Source organism: Sipha flava, unplaced genomic scaffold, assembly GCF_003268045.1.
Source record: "Sipha flava isolate LNK unplaced genomic scaffold, YSA_version1 116_pilon_pilon, whole genome shotgun sequence".
Classification (NCBI taxonomy): Eukaryota; Metazoa; Arthropoda; class Insecta; order Hemiptera; family Aphididae; genus Sipha; species Sipha flava.
The window spans coordinates 1,467,160-1,473,159 of NW_020271740.1; positions in this window are offsets into that span (position 1 = coordinate 1,467,160).

Here is a 6,000-nt window from a genome sequence, read left to right on the forward strand (position 1 = left end):
CTCTCTCATCACACCAATCTTCGACCTAACATTAAAGTACTTTTACAATTATTCGCCACGTTACCAGTTACCTCTTTCACTCCGGAAAGAACGTTTTCAGCACTTAATCGCTTAAAAATTTTTTTAAGAAGCACCATGTCGGAAAACAGACCGAATGGATTAGCTATGGCTAATATAAATAAAAAAGAGCAATTCCATGAAAGTGAAATAATAACTGAATTTGCCAGAAATTCGCCTAAGAGGATGCAGCTGTCAGAGTGGAGCAAGGGACTGAACACTAAAACCAAAATTATTATTATTATTATAAATTATATATTAATAAATATTTTTAAAACTATACTAAAATGCTTGAATTAAGTTTAGAAACTTGATGGTAGATGGTGAGGGGGGGGTAAGGCTGAATTCTCATATCCTCTCTTACCTTACTTATCCAAAAAAGTAGTTAGCCCCCCCCCCACCACCATTTAAAAATCCTGGCTACGCCACTGGAGGGGCCCATATTTATTATTAAGTTAAGAAACTTTAAATTTAATTACCGCCACAGGAAATTTAAATCAATTAAAGCTTGATAGTAATGATATTTCAATATTGAAGGAAAAATTTAATTTGAATACTACATTTGAGTCTGAAATTAAGCTCATTACAAATATGTCTGATAGAACTTCTATTAGAGGGTTATCAACTAAAACAATTGTAGTATGGCTGAATTGGTTATCAGAAAACGACCGGAAAACAATATTTTCAAACTTCAATAAAGCTTTAACACAATTTGCAACAATACCTGTGACAAGCTGCTCGTGTGAGAGGGATTTTTCTAAATTGTCTATTGTAAAGTCTAAACTTAGAAACACTATGTTACAAGAACGTCTTGATTCACTGATGTTAATATTTATTGAGCAAAAGATGGCATCAGAAATCAATATTGAAGATGTAATAGATGAATTCAAAGCATGTGTGCCGATAAAAAGAAGACTTGAACTTTAGATTTTAAGTACTCTCCATAAAATAACAACATTATAAATATGTTAAAATTATTCAAAAGCATTCAATATAGTACATACTTGATCTTAAATAAATAATAAATTTTTTTTTAATAAATATAAATCAAATTTCAAACTACTTATTTCTACAGTGCATTGTTTAATATTCTACTGTAAAATTATGTGTAATTTTAGATTCTAAGGGAAGTAAAGAAGCTACGTAGTATATATGCAAAAACTTAGATTGAGACTTGAATCTTATATGCGTTAAAAGAAAATGCAAATAAATTAAGGGAAGATTAGAAAATTTATTTGTGAGGGGCCCTATATTTCTTATTGCATAACCTTCGAATAAAGTCTGCGCACGCCTATGACATAGATAATGATTGAAAATAATATTTATTCAATAAAAATGTCGTATACATTTGGTAATAAAAAAAAAATTATACAGATTAAGATGCTGATAGATTTTGGAATTCATTGTACATTTTGTAGTTAAAAAATTAAACGCAGACGGCTTAGATAGATTTTAGGAATATACAATATCCACTCAAAATTAAATTATGATTAAATACGCACTTAAAAATAAAAAAATTTATCAAAATAAGATTTTGGGAAAACGCTTGCGAACCAACCAAATTTTCATATACCGTTCAAATATTTGATAAGTTTATTCAATTATCTGTACTTCAAAATTTCCATTTTTTATTAAACATTGTAAGACCATATGAGTATTTCCGTTATTTGCTACCAAACTCATATGGTAGTCCATATATCTCCTGAAGTCAGGATTTAAATTATTACATTAATTAGAGTGGTACGCCAAATAAATTATAGTAAATTCTTTTTTTTTTTTTTTTTAATAATATTTTAAATTATTATACTTAGAAATATAACAACGCAATATTTTGTAAGCTCAGTAAAGGCAAAATATTTTTTTAATATTATTAATAGTTATAAAATCGTAAAACAATATAAACCTCGACAGTAGTTTTTTAAAGGAATTGAGAATAAATAAAAAAGACAATTTATGATTGACAAAACCTTTTTTTAAAAAATATGTATATATAATTACATATTATTTTCATCTGTATATATATATATATATATATATATATATTTATATAAATATATACGTATATAAAAATTCTAAATTTTATTTTAAATTAGTGCTTGTTATCGAAAATTGCGATTTGCTGCGCCAGATGAGTTTAAAATTATATCCATTTATGTTTTATACGTCCTTATTTCCGTAAAAAAAAAATAATATAAAATGTATATAGGTACAATAAAAAAAAATATTACTATACAAGTAAAAAACGTTTCTTTTTATAACAAATATTTCCAATTGTTAAATTTTTATTAATAATTATTTAGCGTACCAAGCTAATCCGCGCTACCCAGAAACCAGATACTGCGGTACTTTTGATAGGGGAGTAAGAACTTAAATCTGTTTTCGCGATATATAAATTACTGCGGATTGAATAGTAAATACCAAAAAAAATTTCAAAGTGATCTAATTAAATTGATTGGTAAAAATATAAGTTAAATAGTGAAATATTTTTAACAACTTTTAAAAATAATGAGAATTCTTCAAAATAATTGAATAACAAAAACAAAACGCTTAATAATAAAACACAATTTTTGATTAAGACAACTTTTTTTAAAACCAATTCAGTTGATACTATTTATTTTTAATAGTTCTAATACTTATTATGTTATAGGTAATATTCTAATTTGACTAAGGAATATTATTAATCAGAAATTATGTATACCAAATTTGTCTTCAATCTATAATATAATTATAGATTTTTTTTGCATACATAGACAGTAAAAATCAAGCTAATTTCCGCATACATAATTTTAAACGTACCCACATTTCGTAGTCAATTTTTTTATACATATAACAAAATAATTATAAAAAAAATTGTTGAATAAAAATTTAAAAAACTGAATCGTAATTGAAAAAAGCACGCTAAATCATGTATTACGTTATCTACGCCAGATTAGTATAAAATCGTTTTTTTCATTTATATTTCTTATGTCATCATTTTGGTCAGAAATATTTGTATCAAATTTAAATCTAATAAAACAGAAATCGAGAATTAAGTTTTTCAAATGTATAAGTTCGAATAATATGTTGGATAATTTATATTCTAAAATTTAAATTAAAAACCTGATAACTAAATCTTTTTTTTTTTGAGCATACGTATTGTAAATCACAATTATTAATTCTGAACATTTTTTGAAGATTGGTTTTATTAATTAAGTCTCTCTCTCTAAGTTACTTTTATTTGTTTTCTTGTAACGTTTATCATTGACTATAAAGTATAATTTCAATAATGATAATTATTCATATTCTTTTTCACAGATTGTAAATAGTAATTTTCATATCGATGAATTGAGATTTGTTACCAATACTAATACAATTAAGTACCATATACATAAACATCTAAAAATGAAGTTAAATTTTATAGTCAATTTTGAAGATTTCAACCTGTCGATAGTAACGATAGGGTCAAAGTGGCCGCACTTTTTTTACATATTTAATAAAAAAATTTATATTTTATATTTTAATCATTGTTACTTATATAATATACTTAATATAATATATACTTAATACTTATATAATCATTGTTACTTATATAATATGAGTCAACAATATACAATCAATAACGTTTTCAAAATGTTTTACGAGTATCAATTATTGAAATATAAAATGTAAATGTTTTATTAAAGATGTAAAAATTTTGACCGTAGCGTGACTAATGCCGGATTAAGGATAAAAAGTCTAAGGCTATCCAGTGGGTAATATGAAAAAAATGTAATCAATAACCGTTTTTTACTGCGCCAGATAATAAAGATTCAGCTATAGGGTTTTAATTTTTTTTTTCTCAAGATAAATTCTAATGAATGGTAGTTGTTGAAATTATTTCATAATGACATGTTTACTCGGCAAATCTTGATTATAAAGATATGCGATTGAGGCATCATTCCTACCACAATAATTTAACAATAATTGAAATATTAAATTATTCAACCTCCCATGCATGTTCTCTGTCGCTCACTATCTCCTCGTTCGGACGTAGTTCCTAGAAGATTATTGTCCATTGATTATATTTTATTTTTCTTCGTCAGATTTTCCCTTTTCGTTGATTTCACCGCTAATTAGATGATCACGGTTCTTTTTCTCCGAGTCAATCACATATGCTGGGTTCGGATCACCGCTCTTCCAATCTTTTGTAGAATCGTGGTAGACGCCATGGGTCCTAATACACTTTCGATTAGACTTGAACTTCCGGACACCGACCATTCTTCTATTGCTATCATTTCTAGATATTTAAATCTGTCCATTCCTGGAAGTTCGTATTCTTAAGCAGTCACGTTGCGAGTGGATTAGGTTACATGCAGTAACATATTTTAAATTTCTATCACTACACCAGCGTTTTCATTCGATATTTGTTTCATTTTACTCGTATTTCCGTTCGCATTTGACTTTTTATTTTTTATCTTGTGAACTTTTAAAATATTAATCGCGATTATTTGCGAAACATTGTTTTGTATTCATATTAAATATTTTTTTAGTGGATTTTTCCGTGTCCACTTTGAATGGATTGTATTAAATGAATAAACAAATTCACCGTTGGGTACTGCCAATTTATTTTAATTAAAATCATATAGGAAATATCTATATTTTATTTTTAACCAGGTACCTAAGTATTAAAATGTTTTTGAAAATATTTATTTGTTTAATAATCTCGTTTTTTCAAACTTTGTCGTTGGATTGACGTCGAATTAATTGTGTCATTAAGAATAATTTTCCGGAAGTCATATAGATCATAGAGCTGATTGACATTTTATTTTTAACTAGCGTGTTAACATTGCAATTTACCTACTTATATAACAGGTTTAATTGTTGAATTATAGATTATAACATTATGGGTGTTTATTTCCATTTATATAGTGTTCATTACAGACCAATGTTTAAAACAACGGTATCAATATTTTACAAACATTTATTATACATATTTCATGTTGTATATTGTCCTTATTGAAGCACAGTTGTGTTTATTTTATATTTATTTTAAAAACGATAAAAGTGACTTATATTCTTATATAGACTCTTATATTTATATTATAGCTCTTTCCTGGGTCTCCATTTTCCACAAAAAAGAGATTATTCTAAAGAGTTAACTTTTCAGAAGTTGACTAATGGTTCTATCTCCAAAAGTATACCTAAGTGAATGTATACCTACCACCATGGGCATAGCTAAGATTTGAATCGGGGGGGGGGCATAAAGCGATTAGTATTAAACTCGTAATTCAAATAATCTACAGATAGACCATTGGATAACACATAAAACGTTAAAATGATTACACGTGTAGATAACACTCGGTCCCACTAAATTATTTTTAGACTTATCTTATTTAATTTTTGATTTTAAGGGGATTCGATCCGTGTAGTTTTTAAGGGGTTGAATATAGGCAATTTGTCACACGAGTGCGTGAACGCCATGAGAGTGTGTGTGAAGTGAATGATCACTAGTGTGTGTAATTACCCCGCTCTATACCCTCTTTCAATATGCCATGCCGGGCCATATTAATCTCGTGTTGCTAATCACCAATGCATCGGCGCGGCGACAGAACCAGTTTTCCAATAAAAGTTCGTATTTTACTACTAATACTATTGCCGACGTAATCGAAATTTTATCATAAATAAAGTCATCAATAATAAAATTAAAAATTAGATTATCATTTATGTTTTAAAATTTAATTAAATGTATATAAGATTATAAATATAAGTTATAAGCCTGTTGTGAATGGAAGTCCTCGGTCAAGCCACAAATAGATAGATAATATGAGTATATGTGTATAGCGACATACTACGAAAATAAGCTAATAAAACATTATATTATATATATATATATTAATATCTCATAAAAAGTAGACATCTTTTGAATTATACATTCTATTGCAAATGGGTGATATAAGCTATCAATAAAAATTTCAAATTTTCATT